Source organism: Carlito syrichta, unplaced genomic scaffold, assembly GCF_000164805.1.
Source record: "Carlito syrichta isolate Samal-C Ts95f unplaced genomic scaffold, Tarsius_syrichta-2.0.1 Scaffold308240, whole genome shotgun sequence".
In the NCBI taxonomy this organism is placed as follows: Eukaryota; Metazoa; Chordata; class Mammalia; order Primates; family Tarsiidae; genus Carlito; species Carlito syrichta.
Window position 1 is genome coordinate 10273 of NW_007252336.1, and position 15844 is coordinate 26116.

Consider the following 15844-nt stretch of genomic DNA (forward strand, 5'->3'; position numbering starts at 1 on the left):
AAGGTAGACAAGTGGGACCTCATCAAATTTAAAAGCCAACTGTATATCTGACAAAGACCTAACATCTAGGATCTACAAGGAACTCAAATACATCAAAAAGAAAAAAATAAACAGCCCTATTAAAAAGTGGGCAAAAGATATGAATAAACACTTCTCAAAAGAAGACATATGAGCAACCAACAGATGCATGAAAAAATGCTCAGCATCACTACCAAAGAAATACAAATTAAAACTACACAGAGATATCACCCAACTCCAGTAAGGATGGCCATCGTCAATAACAAAAAACAACAGATGCTGAAGAGGATGCCAAGAAAAGGGAACGCTTCTATGCTGTGGGTGGGAGTGTCAACTAGTATAACCTCTATGGACAACAGTTTGGTAATTCTTAAAAGATCTAAAAATCGACCTTCCAGATGACCCAGCAATCCCCTTCTGGGAATATACTTGAAAGAACTCAAAAAAGGAACTCAAATCATTCTACAAAAAGGATAATTGTACATGCATGTTTATTGCAGCATTATTCATAATAGCAAAAAAAATGGAACCATCTGTGCTGTCCATTGAAAATAGATTGGATTAAAAAAAAAGTGGTACATATACATGATGGAATAGTATGCAGCCATAAAGAAGGGTCTATAATACTCAGCAATCTATTACAAAAACAAAGAACTGAGTACCATGTGTTCTTACTCATAAGCGAACCCTGAATAATTATTATACTATAAGAAAAGCATTGGCAATAGAGGGAAACTGCCAGGGGCGGGGGGCACACTTCATCAATAAGGGTATCAGGTAAAGTGGGGCCCAAAGGGAGGCCCAAACTTGATCTGTACAGTGACCATTTGTATACCTAACCCTGAATTGTACCACACATCTTTAAAAAATTTTTTTAATTAATCAGCATTTTAATTGTTTCAGTTAAGAGGTCATGTAGGATACTTAGTCTGAATAATAACTTTTAATTAGAAAAAAGTGATATTTATCTATGTACATCTTGCCAAATTTTCTTTCTCAATTGTCAGTACCTCTAAAAATTGCAATGTCTAGTAGATTTCATATATATATGAAAATTAATTATGATTTATTATACATATATATCAGAGATTTTTAATTTAGAAAATCTTAATATTTATTTGCAAAATTTAAAATATCAAATATAAACAAATGGAAGGGTAAACGATTTTTCTTTTTAAGTTTTCTCTGATTGCTTCACACTGGATAGGAAATGCATAAACTTCCAAGAGAAGATGCTTATCCTAAATTCAGTATTGTCTATCAAAGGGAATAACTGTGCCTGTTTCTCCAGTTATTCTGAATATGATACCTGATATTCATACAAAATATCTTCTCAGGTGTGAATTTGGATGGGTAGAAGTAATTCATTAAAATTATCATATGTAGAGATAAAACTATGATATTAGAAAATTAATTAACCCATTTATTCTCCTGCTTTCCCAGAATAACTTCCCCAAGGTAAAATCATTCTTTTTATAACACTTTTCTGTATAAACAGGCTATTATCCTAGAGTATCAGAAATAAGCCTTTTCTTAGAAATCACGATTTTTATAGCATGAATTTGAGGTTTTCGTTTATACATCCTTGTAAACACACCCTGTTCCCTGATTCTCTTCCCCATTAGTACTTACACTACAAGTTATGTGGAAGAGACACATAACTAACTTGTCATGTAAGTACTAATGGGGGAGAGAATCCCTCGAATATTTGAAAGAAGTGATTAGGTGCTCCCGTTAGCGCACTCCTTTGCAAACCAATGCCTCATTCTTTCTATTTCTCACTTAGACATTCTTCCCCTCCTGGTGACTCTCACCTGAACTCCTGAGATGTCTACATCTTTTCCTAAAACTATGCTCTGCAGAAGTAAAAATTATACTTCAAATGGAGTTCAACCAAAGCTAGAGAGAAAAGAAATGTTGTCTACTTCATATCTGATTTAATTTCCTATTGTTTTTCTTATCTGAGTCCCTTTCTTGATTGATTTCTGATGTTCTCCCTTAATAACCTCAAATCTTTTATATAAGTGCTATTGCTAAGCCAATAACCTTATGCTTATAAATTAAGCATTTATTTTTACAAGAAGTTAGAGACCCTAAAGTCCCTTTTAACTCACTGTCAGAGTGGCCTAGACATGGCAAGAGAAATGTCCATAGAATACAACACAAAATTCACTGAAGAAAATATAATACAGTTGCTAAGCACTTAAGCTTTAGTGTTCATCCTACATGTAGCTTTCATAATGTTTGCATGATTATTTGAAAACAAAAGGCTATTCACAAAATGATCTTTCATCTTCACAGAGGATATCTAGAGTTATCAGAGGATACTCTTAAAAATCTACAAAATAAAGTCATTCTGTAGAAAGGAGTCCTTGATTATAAATACTGGTCCTCATTTGATTGAGGGAGAGCAACTGACATATGCTAGGAATTCAAGGTACACAGGTGCCTTTTCTACTTTTCATCAGGAAGCAAAACGCATACTGCGTTTTATGTGTAGACAGGCCTTTGGCAGGATGAACAGAATAATGAAAGTTTCTCCAAGCAGGGGCCAAGACTTCATTATCTAAACAGCACATCAGATTGTTTGAATGAATGGGCAGAACCAGCCTTTGAGATTGTGAGGGACCAGGTTGCTTAACCAAGAGATCAAGGAAGATCCAAATTGAAACAGAGGCCAAAAAAAAAAAAATACACATACGAAGGAAGAGAAGTAGTAATTTGAGATGAGAAAAATAATAGTTGTCAAAATGATAAAGTTATAGAGTCAAGAGGGTTAGGAAGAGATTGAAAGTAGGAAGGATAGAGGATGATTTACATAAAGGGTGGAGGTAAATCACTGAAAATTACTACAACAGAATAGAACACTCAAGGATACTCTAGCTGAGAATACCTGTTTCCTAGGAGAATTTTTAATACACAGATATTGCCCCGCGTTTAATGTTGACTTGATAAATTAAGAAATGTTTTACTTTCAGATACCCAGACTAAATGAGCCAAGGAAAAGATCATCTATCAAGAACAAGGCAAGATTTTTCAACTGTAGCAGGACACTAGCATCACCTGTAGAATGTTAACAGATTGTTTAAATTTATTCATTTGGTTTCTTTTATAGTTGACTTTAACTTTGCTAGTAATTTTTTTTTAAGTAATGCACTTTTTTTCTTTTAAGTTCAAATCGTAACTCAGAGAGTCATTACTAGAACTGTAGAAAAAAATCACTGCTAGCTTTATGAAATTTTTCTGGAAGATTTGAAGGCATCTTCCTTGCTTTGCCACTTTCTCATAATTTTCACTTTAAATTTTTGATTTTATTAGGCAACCTCCTAGGATCCCCTCACACTGTGGGAGCTTTTCTGTCCTCTTAATAAAGCATCCTGCTTTCTCTCTTAAATTTTTTTTTAATTTTATCAAATAGCAAAATTCTCCTTCAGTATCTCTGTACTGTGTCAACACTGACCCCCAATTCAAATGATCTCCCCATTGAGAAAGATATACTAATTTCAAGATTTACATGGCTAAAAAGTCTCAAATTCGAATTTTCCACCACTATCAACAGGCAGTAGTAAAAAAAGAAAAATACTGAAAGGAAATTATTGGTTTCTGGAAAGAACATGACATTCAGAAAAAAATAAGATACTTTGTAAGCAAATATTCTACTAAAATGTTATTTTTCAGGAAAACTATACCTTTGCTGCCACATATGAGCTAGAATTCATAGTAAGCAGTTTTTAAAACCACTCAACTTTAAATATCAAAGTTTTCCATTTGCAATTATAAGATACAGATAAAATTGTTTTTAGAATATTTCAATTTTCAAAAGAAAGGACCAAAAACAGACAGCTTTCTAATATCAAAAATGTTTTAATTTATTCTTTTAATACCTGTGAAACATACCTTCCATGCATAAAACTGAAGGAACTTCTGATTATTGATACTGCATGTTAACCTAGAGGTAAATATAAATGCATTTTAACATTGCAGTACAGTGAAAAGGGGAACTAATATAGATTTTAGATATAAAAATAGCAAAAAATTGAAGCTAATGAATAAATGTGAAACAAGTAATTGTTTTCTGAATGACTAAGTTTTACCATCATTCACAAGCTAAACTGTTCACCCATCACTGTACACTACGTAGATTGACAGCTTGTTATCCTCAGTGATCCTCTTTAAAAAAAAAAAAAAAAAAATCAGGTTTGATTCATTTAGTTGAGTATCTTCTTTTACCATAAATGAGCTCCCTTCTGCTCATGGGAACCCGTCATGACACAACTCTCAGCTTTTGTTCCTGTTTCTCTATTTGACCTGATTATAGCCCTACTTCTGTAAACCTAACTATCCTTCCTTCAAGTATCATATCTTCCATGAGGTTTTTCCAAACTGTCAAACTCTCTTTTCTACTCTCTTGATCTTAGTAGAATCACAAAAACACAACTAGTTAGAAAGAAAGGTGAAAAAGAGTTTCCCCTGGTGTGTTAGACATGACTGTCATTTTATGTTCATCCTGGTAATCATATGTAATGACAACAGAAACCTTGTCTGGTTCCTGGGAGCTAATCTCTTGCTAAGAAGAAAAAGAAATCAATATCCGTGTACTGACTGTGTACAGATATTTCCTACATGTCATAATTAACCCACACATAGACCTATTCACTAAGTGCCACCCATTAGAGGATGTCTTTATTTACTAAGTGCCCCATTACAAATCAGCAGGAGCATCAAGATGTCTTGATCTCTTGGAAAGCATCAACATATACTAAATTGTTTTCACTGGCAAACTTTCTCAAAATTCAATTGGTCACTATAGATCATACCACATAACAAACCGGTTAGGTGGGAATGGATATTATGACATAAGCATGTTCAGACAGCATGATACTAAGAATCAGACTTTTCCAGTTGCCCTACAGAGATTTTTTTTATCTTATGTCAAGAATGAATAAAACACATCTGCTTTAAAATTTTTCCAGACTAAAACAATATTTGTCACCCCCTATGTGGTACCTATCACATCTGACAGAAATAACAAATACAAAAAAGTTAATGGATATGCTAACCATACATGCTCTAGGTATCTCATTCATGTCCCTCACTCTTACACTTCAGAAAACAAGTCCTACACTTAGTCCTTACAGTTTCTAATAATAAATTTACATTTGGTTGTTTGGTCCTCAACTTCTTAAAAAACACTCCTAAAAAAATCACTTTAGAAGTTGACTCCACAATTGCTGTAATGTGCTGAGGTTGACAGTTATTTTACACAGTGCTCAAGCAGCAACTCTGAGATAAGTTTGAAACTAAATCAAAGAAACCATAACATTCATCTTTTGCAGAGACATTTTTTTTCCTTTGAGTTAAGAGTCTCACTCCATCACCCAGGCTAGAGTGCAGTGGCATGCTCACTGCCACCCCAGCATCGACCTGCTTGGCTTAGGTGATCCTTCCACCTCAATCTTCCAAGTAGATGAACTACAGACATGTTCCACCACACCCGGCTAGTTTTTGTGATTTATTGTAGAGACAATGCCTCACCAAATTAATCAGACTGTTCTCGAACCTGTGGGCTAATCTCGGCCTCCCAAAGTGTTGGGATTATACGCTTGAGCCACCTTGAGCCACATTTTTCCCTCTTGTTCTCTACAGTTTGTTTGCGTTTTTGAAATTGCTATTGTAGAGCCATATTTCTTATATTCCAGGTATATCATGTTACTAAGGCCAGCCCTACCTTGTAGTAGGAATGTAAAATGAATTTATATTTTAGGAGAGTGTGTTTCCAGTTGGGTAAAGTCTGTTACATAGCTGAGAAGACAGATCAGAAAATATTTTACCTCAGGTTTTACATTTGGTATGGCCAGGATTCTTCTCTCAATGTGTGTCCTGAAGATAGAGTATCAAGCTGAGTGGTGCCAACCTCACTTCTAGCTCTGTCCTCTCTAATTTACAGGTGCATGTGGCTTTTTGCTTTTGTTCTTTCTTGTATTTTTTTTTGAGTTGGAGTCTCACTCTGTCACCCAGACAGGAGTGCAGTGGCCGCTCCCGGCCACCGCAGCCTCAACCTGCTGGGCTCCGGCGATCCTTCCGCCTCAGCCTTCCCAGTAGCCGGAATTACAGGCATGCGCTACCACGCCCGGCTGATTTTTTGTAGAAATGAGGTCTCGCTGCCCAGGCGGGTCTCGAACCCACGGGCTCAGGCAATCCACTCACCTGTATTTCTTTACTGCTTTAGGGGGAAAAGAATTATGGGTATGTTCCTAATGATTCCTTCAAACATATCTCATCTACGTTACCCCTAAACCAAAATTTCTTGATGCTTTGCCATGTCTTGATAAGGAGATATCCATTTGCATTTTTGGGATGTCTGTTTATAATAAAATTTCAGGTCATGAAATTTTAAATATGTGTGTAGTCACAGCTTTCTGCTTTCCTCGCATTACCATCTTTGGGAGTTTGCTTTTAGGAAGTAAAATCAACGTTTTGGAGATATTCATATGACCTAGTGGGCCCATGTTCTCAATCTATTTTTACCTATTTCTAGTGTGCTTCTCTGTATGGAAAAGCTGAAAAAATAAACATTATATTTCTTAGACTTTCTCAGGTGGGGTTTCAGTTGTGATTTAGGTTTATCATTCAAATGCACTTGCATGAGATTTGGAATAAAGAAGTGAGTTATAAGACGTTTTTTCTGGTTCTGGTGGCAAACACCATCCTGAGTAACCAATTTTGTGGTGGCTTCCTGAGCATGGGATGGCAGTTGCCAAGTTTTGCGGGTAGGTTTCTGATTATAGAATAAAGGTTTTATTCATAGCTCAGTTCTGCAGTGGGCTTGGTCTTTCTGGAATCTTAACTGGAATTTGTTTATTCAGTTTTCTAATGACTCTGATAGTTATCTAATCAGGTAAAGAAAAAAACACTTTTCTACTTAACTAGGTAGATTCATTATCTGTCACTTTACTTTGACCAATGTAGATTTTAATGCAAGATTTTTGCTATTCTAATTTTTCTTTTGTGATTTGGCTTTGTTTCTAGGAAGGATTTTTAATACTGCTATCATATGACCATCTTTTCTGGAAGAAATAATAAATTTTCAAGTTACGAAATTTCAGATGTTTGTGTAGTCAAAGTTTTCTGTTTTCCTTGCTTTAACATCTTTGGGATGTTTGGTTTGCTTTTAGGACATAAAAATCAGATTTTTTGGAGATACTATATACACCATGCATACCATTTTCAAAGCCTTGCTGGTAGTATGTACTATAAACTAGATATTAACTTTTTCATGAATCGTTTTCTGCCGGAGTATTTTGTGGGAAAAAAATGTGCTATTTTTTTTTTTATTATTCTCCTAGTTTCACTATGGACATTGCTTATTTTATTGTAGTTCACCACCCTGCCCTTCTGAAGCTTGGGGTAATGAGAGACTGAAGCAAACAGACTGACAAAGCAGACATGCTTTTCTCTACGTTCTCTGTATTTGCATCTATCAGATCTTAACTGAAACTGTAGGAGGGGTGAGAAGAAAGGTTTCCTGTTAGGTGAATATGCATACTTAAGCTGATTTTGTAGGAACTGTAGACTTTAGCCTAGTATAAAAGAGGAGGTGACTATGAGCATTCTGGGTACACAGAGCAATATTTGACAGGTATGAAGACTCAGATGTGAGAAAAAACATGGTCGGCTCTGTAAACTGCAGCAAATCTTGGAGTCAGAGCATGTTGGGCTAAGGAGAAGTCATGATAGCCAAATGCAAATGTAAAAAAAATTTATATTTTACTTATGGAAACCTGATAGATTCCAGGGTCCCACACAGCCCAGTTTCTTTATGGAGAGGTCTCTACAAAATCCCAGTCCAGTAACAAAAAAGTCATTAAGCAGTTCAGATCTTTACCTGCATTTCTTAAAGGATATTAAAATCTTCACTTTCCCTTATACAATTTCTATTTTCTAGTCCTCCTATTTTTCAACACCTCAAACTGCCACTGCAAACTCTTAATCTTCAGTACTTTCTTGACATCCACCTCTTATCTTTTCCCCACTCCCTTTCTTCCATTCTTTCCTATCTTTTTATTAAGGTTTCTAAGATTTTCTTCTCCTCTGGTCCTTTCTTGTCTAACTAACTAACTAACTTCCTGATTCTACATCCCAAAAGATTCAGAATAGTCCCAGAGGTGGAACTTTCGTTAGAGAGCAGGGAACTTGTAATTATAGAAAACACTTAAAAATTTTGCTAAATATATAAGCAATACGGCTCTAGAATAGCAATTTCAAAAACTCAAACAAACTGTAGAGACCCAAGTTCTATTTATCATCCTCTCTACTCTCCTCAAGCTCATAAATGACTGGCAATTTAACAGAATGGCTAGCAATTTAACTGAATTCATTCAACTAAACATCATAAGTTCTAAAAGGAAGAGTTCAACAATGTCCATGAAAATACTCATTATTTGAGGGAAATCAGAGGTAAATACAGATTCACTCCAGTCAGTAATGAGCACACGGTGAGAAGTTGCAAACTAGCTTAAGAAACTCAGTTACCATCTGTATCATCCACCAAAAAACTAAAGAAAATTGAGACAAGATAATGACAATTTTAAAAAAACCAAAGATGAAAAGAACACTAATAGCCTTAAGGAAAAAATAAATAAACAATGGTAGCATTTTTAATGACACCAGAAGCAGCAAAGACAAGATTTCACTACAGAAAATAAACTGCAGAGAATCAGAATAAAATAACAGCAACAGCAAACAAGGTAGACAAAACATTTGAAAAAGACAAGTAGCTAGAAGAGAGTATTTTGAATATTCCCAATACAAAGAAATGATGAATGTTTGAAGTAATGGATATGGTAATTACCCTGAACTAATCATTACATATTATAATATATCAAAATATCACTCTGTACCTATAAATATGTACAATATTACACCAATTTTAGTAATCCCAGCACTTTGGGAGGCCAAGCCAAGAGGATTGCCTAAGCCCGCAGGTTCGATACCAGCCCAGACTACTTAGTGAGACCTTGTCTCTACAATAAATCAAAAATTAGCCATGCACAGTAGCATATGCCTGTAGTTCTTGGAAGGCTGAGGTGGAAGGATTACCTGAGCCCAGCCTGTCGATGCTGGGGTGGCCATGAGTGTGCCACTGCACTCCAGCCTTGGTGGTGAAGTAAAACTCCACCCAGGAAAGTAAAGCAGGAACCATTCAAGTCAGGTTGGCTCTGGACTATTCTCACTGATTGAAAACTCTTCTCTGGTACTTACTGCACACTCCAACCCCCCACTTTTGTTCTTAAGTATGAAAACTTACAGATGGTATTAAAGACTCTTACACCCATGTTCCTAACTCAGCTTTCTAGGTTCTTCATCCTGTCCCACCTCCCTACTCCCATAAAAGCCTCGTTTCTACTGTGGTACATCAGTTATCTTCTCTAAATCTCCATTAAGGAGTTAACAAAGGAGGGAAGAGAAGCAAAGTTTTAATGGAGTCATGGCCATAGCCCAAGAATTTTATCCAATACTTTTCAGTCTTAGCCCAAAGTAAAATATCCTGTCTTATTGTTTGAAGGGAAAAGGACTTCCTCATATCCCTTTTCAATTCTCTTCACTCCAAATATATCTTCTTCCATGACTCAGCCTCTCTTGAAAACTAATATACCCAACCCTTAATGCCCATAACTGTGTTAGTAAAGTGTTTATTCTTTTTATTAAGGTTCAGAGCAATTTAAAGAATAAGGTTTTCCCCAACACTGAAAAGTATATTTTAGAAACCTAACCATTTCTCTCTATATTCCTTTTACTTCTGAAGTGCTAGAGGAAAAGCAGGAAAGGACTTGTTAGAGGAAATATTCAGGAAGTCATTTAACAGGTCAGGTATCAAATTGGAACCATTTTCATTGAGTCTGTAGTAGCCTCAGTGTACTTGTGGAGAGGATTTTTTTTTTTTTAATAGAGGCTGCTAGTGCCTGCAATTGCCCACCAAGCTCATTTCCAAAACACTTCACAGAGCTGTCCTCATCCTTACCAGGAAAAAGTGATTATATCCCTCTAGCAGAGAAACAATCTGGGACACAATGACACCTGCCTGAACTTTGGCTGAGCCCAGAGATAGAACAAGAAACAGAACAGGAATACATTCCTTAAAACAGAAACTCAAGAACCAGAGTCCCTTTCTAAAGCATTGTAAAGAGATTCATGGACCAAGACACTAACAAAAGTGGGATTTAGTCAAAAGGACTAAGTCAGAGGATAAGATATACAATGTTTAAAGATGTTTTACAGGATAGAAAGTAGGAACTGGCCTAACAATATCCCATATTCACTGTGAGGCCTTGAAGTATCAAGACAAGGATTTAGGGTCTTTGATAGGAAAGAATTGTGGAAACAGAATCCCAGAAGCTGCTCCCTCCAGCCCACTGCAGCTCAAAATGTGGGCACTAAGGAGGTGTCCAAAGAGCCATGGGGTGCTGGGGATGTCTGCATCCCAGAGACCACACTGTGAGCCTCTCTATGCTTACCTTCTGACTCAGAAGGATGGCATCTGCAGTGAAATTCTCTTTCTCTGCTTTAATGTGTGCTCACTCCTGGGAAAAAGGCACTAGGTTTTCTGCACTCTGCTCTTTTTCCAGGAAGTAGGAACCAGGAATGTGGGCTGGTAGCAGCTCCTCAGAGCTAAGCTGCTCCTGCACAAAGCAGTTTCCACCAACCGCAGTACTTGTCTCACTGCCCTGGCCTAGAGAAGCTCGTCGGCATCTCTCATCTGGAAGCACCAATATTGCTGGGCAATGAAGTCCCAGCCCTCCATATCTCCTTCTGCAGCTGAACCAGCTTCTAGTCATGATCTGTGATGGCATCTGAACTTAGGAGCTCTTCTGCAGTATGACCTGGGAAAGGCCAATGGGAAGATACAGAGTCCACGTGAGAAGTGTTTCAAACCTCCAACCACCAGGGATGTCTGTCCTGAGAGAGAGGCACTGGACCCAGCTCTTACCCTTACAAGGTCCATCTGAGTCTCTGAGTACCTTATTTTTTTGGTCCTATACTTCCTTACTGAGGTAACTCTAGTGTGTATCCCCAAGGCAGTATGGTCCACAAATTTGACTCCCTGGGCTTACTAGGGGAGGGGAAGGTGGGATAGAATGGAAAAGAGGGAAATTTGGGTCTGTCTTCGATGAAGACAATTCTCCAAGTCTGTAGTATTGGAGGACCCAACCAGAAGCCCTCTAGAAATAGAGATAAATTGTTACCCAGCTGGCCCCTACTAAACAGGGAAAGTTTCTGGAGAAAAGAAAACATCACCACCACCCATCTTCATGAACAGTTGAGGAAGATCAGGAACCTGACCTGAAGTTTATTTCTCTCTCTTTCCACCACATGAAAACTCACAGTGGAAACGTCCAAAGGGCAGCCCAGGAGCCTGGTATGGACAACAAATTCCTGAGTTCCTCCTTTTTCCTGGAAGCTGCTGTAACCTTCTTATCATATTTTCTTTCTGGAACAACTCTACCTTTTTTCTGACAAATGGAACAGGTAAGAGAAAAGAAGCAATAGTTTAAAACTAACCCAAGCATGTCAGCTCGCTATTTTTGCACTTTAATTCTCTGGGCTCCCTCCTTCCTACACACGACCATCTCCTTCTTACCTGCTATGAGCTATGCCAGTGTTTCCTGTGGACTGGCTCTCATCAGACACTTCAGGTAGTTGAGAATGTCAACCTCTGGGTGGCAATAGAGGAGGGGGAGGGTGCATGGGTAGCATGGATGGGGAGGAGCTTGCTTCTGGGAATGCATTCCTCAATCCTCCTATGCTGACTTCCCAAGTGACTCCTGCATCTACTGCCCCCATTCCTTGAGATTCCCCTGTTCCTTCTCCTTGCTCTTGAACTCATAGTCACACTAAACCTCAGGCTGATTAAGAACTGCCACAATTACTCCAACCTGGTAGTGTAGAGGGGCCTATTAAATGGGAAAGGCATGTGCATGGCTTCCAGAGCTACCAGTAACAGAAAATAAATTAAACTTTATGCATGTGGAGAAGAGTAGGACCTTCCACATACAAGTGAGGATGACACAACCATGAAAGGCACACCATCATTCCCTGTTTTATAAAGTCAAGGCCTGCTATCTACCTCTCACCAAGCCTGGCCAAGGTCACACCACAGTCCCCTAGTCTGTTCCTGGGCCTGTGCAGCAGTAGTCATTGCTCATATATCTGTATCTAGGCCTGGAGTGGGGCAGGAAAGGAAAGAAAGTCCTTCTTCCAAGACTGTGGTTCTCAAACATCAGGGGGCATCAGCACCACCTGGAGAACTTACACAGATTACAGATCCCACTCCTAGAGCTTCTGGTTCGGCAGGTCTGGAGTGGAGCCCCAGAATTTGCATTTCTAACAAATTCCCAGGTGGTGTTGATGCAGAGGCCACACTTTGAAAACCACTGCCCGAAGCCTAACCCTGACGACTTTTGCCTTACCAACCTCCTCCTTCCATTGTCTGAGCAGCCTTCATTCACAGCAAGAAGCTCTTGGCACCTAAATCCTCTCCGTGCCCATTCTGTCTTATCCTAAACCTTCAGGGAGTAAGACAATTAATTGCTCACCACCCTCAGAGACCACTGTGTAGGGTGACCAACAACGCATAAGGTCTGCAGATTGAGACAGCTGGGTTCATGACCTGCCTCTGCCATTTACAGATTGCCATCTCAGAAAGTCACTAACTTCTGAAGCTCTGCTGCCTCATCCATGAGAAGAGGATGGAATCCTGCCTCCTGTGATGCATGCTAAGTGCTTACCCAGGGCTAGAATCAGTGTGTGCTTGATTGTTGTGAACTGTTAGCATTATTGTTGGAAGAATCTTTTCAGACAGATCTGCTTTGCACAGTCTTTTCTCTGTGATTCATTCATTTAACCTATCCAATAGTCCCATCAAATGTTGTTCAGCCCACAAGTCCCATATTCAATACTTCCTGAGTCATTCTGTTTCTGTCCCCCTTTTCTTTTTCTTTTTTTTTTTTTTTTTTTTTTTTTTTGAGTTAGAGTCTCACTCTGTCACCCAGGCTGGAGGGCAATGGTATGCTCCCAGCTACAGCAGCCTCAACCTGCTGGGCTCAGGTGATCCTTCCACCTCAACCTTCCAAATAGCTGGAACGGCAAACACGTGCCACCATGCCCAGCTAGTATTTTGACTTACTGTAGAAATGAGGTCTCATCAAGTTGTCCAGACTGGTCTCGAACCCACAGACTCAGGCAATCCTCTCAGCTCAGCCTCCCAAAGTGCTGGGATTATAGGCATGAGCCACCACACGTTGCTCTTATTATAGTCTCTGTAATTTACCTCCTGAACTATTACAAATCCTTTAAATTATTTTATTTAAAAACCCCTATTTGCCAAATTCACTTTCACTTTAGCATCCCAGTTCTTTTCCTAAAACAACAGGACACAACTTTGCTGATACAACTGCCGAAGACTGCCTAATATAATCAGACTTTCTATACTGTGAGCAAATGAGTATGGTGACCCTGGATAAGGAGAGTGGTCCTCTGCCCTCTCCAGCCAGATCTGCTGATATCCTGTTTTCCTTCAGAGGCAGAAGCCAAAAGTCCCCTTGTTTCTTCTGTTTCCCTAATTTGCACTTGCCCCCTAAATTTCCGTGATACTTTGTATTTTATCAACAATGTCATAGTGTTCCTTGAATTAGAGACAGAGTTATGTGGCACTCTCTAAGAGATGTCTAAGGCCAGGAACCAGATTGCTCTCCTTTTTGTATTTCCTAGCATCCATGCACCATGCTATTGGTTTACTTATTTAATAAATAGTGGCTCTACAACTATTTTAAAAAGTATTTTAAAACATTTTTGAGACCAAGAATGTTTTCTCCAAATCATATAAATGATTTGCTGGCTTGTTCTTTATGCTCCCTTGTGCATATATTTCATGCTTTTCATGCACTGCAGTCACCATCTAGAAGTTTGGACCAGTACACAGCTGAGATGGGGCTTCTGATGTCTGTGCCACCCTCAAGATAAGAAAGACTATTTAAAATCAAGCCTTCAGGACTCACTCTTATTGATCTAATAAGCCCTGAGACATCTTTTCACTCATTCCAAACATTTCTCTAAGTCCTTCGTGATTTTTTTTTTCCTAGTGATTTAACTTTTGGGAGAAATCTGCACATTCCCAGTCTCAGTGCCAGGCATGCTGATGCCTCTGACAGCATTGTGCATGTATTTGGCCATGGGCATTAATCCACAGGCTCCATATTGTGTGTTCACTTCTCAGGGTAGTACTTTACATTTCTATTATACGCTACCTTTTTATAATATGCTACAAACCACAGATCACCTGTTCCTAAAGTTTACTGACATTAGAATCACCTGAAGAGCTTTTAAACCTCCCCTTCCCAATACCATGTCCTGTTGCCACCCCCAACCCCATATCAATTAAGTCAGGATGTGTTGAGGATTGAGAAGAGCCAGGCAACTGTACAGTTTTTAAAGACTCCCAGGTGATGCTAGCATACAACCGCTTTCAGAACCACTAGATAATTGTATTCATTGCCCATCTCTACCAAGTGAAGAAAATCCCTGCCCTTCTCTATCTCTAAATCTCTGAAATGCCCCTACTGCTCTCATTCTGCACTGTAATTCTGGAGGGGTTCAAAGTGAGATCATTACCCCAGAGCAACCTTTCCCAGTCAAGCGCTGAAAGCCTAGGAAGAAGGGGTTTTTAACTGTCATCCCTCACCTCAACCCATCAGAGATAAGGATATAGAAGTAGTTAATGTCAATAAGTCTCATAAAGGCAGTATCACTGCCCTCTCGATCTCAGTGCTTCCCTCTCACCTTACACAAAGGGACAGAACCTTGTATTCCCTGGATCCAGGCCAAAGCACTCCATCGAGGTTTGAACCTAGCTGAGCACCAGGAATGATTGAGCAGGAAAGTGTAGGCTTCCAGAAATGGGAACAAAAACAGAGAAAAGCCAAGTGAACACGGGGGAAAGTAAAGTAGTCACAACCACAGAGCAGAAAATCCATATGGATGTAGACAAAGTCAGAGCCAGGGAGACATAAACTAATGGAAAAGCCACAGCTGCTACCTGAGATCAAAAGCCTTTCCTCATGGGGTTCCATGATGCCTACTGAATCTAGGAAATTGTTGAATGAAGCAGGAGTTCGCCAGCTTCCTGCAAACCAGCCATAAGTCAAAGAAGAGCAGTAGTCTGCCTAGGCATTGCTTACTTCAACTATATTTTCCCCATTTCTCCCCTACTAACAGTTTTTTTTAATTGCAAAATACTTCAAGGATCAAACAACATTTCTTTTATTCTGCTAATAAAGGAAAAGACTCAGTCATACCATAAGTAGCAAAGCCAGAAACAAGTCCAAGTGCTCTTCATTCTAAGTTATTTTTTTCCACTGTACCATGTTTTCTCACTCATTAATTGATCTTCCACCATCTCTAATCTATTTGTTTCCCAGCCAGCCACACCAAAGAAAGAATTATAACCTAGTTCAGCCAGTCTCTTAAAGCCCCCTTTCCCAGGATGACTTGTTTTTAAGGTAGACTTACTTTCTCATCAGATGTCTTTACATTACTTAAAGAGAGAGAGAGAACAAAGAAAAGAAAGAGAAATTGTGAAGAAATGATGTAAGAGGAAAGTAACGTGTGGATGTTCAGTGTCATTCCACCTTACAAATTTTGAGCATTTTCAACATGGAGACCCAGGCTCCCAGGGCCTCTTGGTTACTATTTCTCAACCTTGGCTACACATTAGAAATGCTTGGGGGGGGGATTATAAAATTCCCCATGCTCAGACCAATTAAATTAGAAT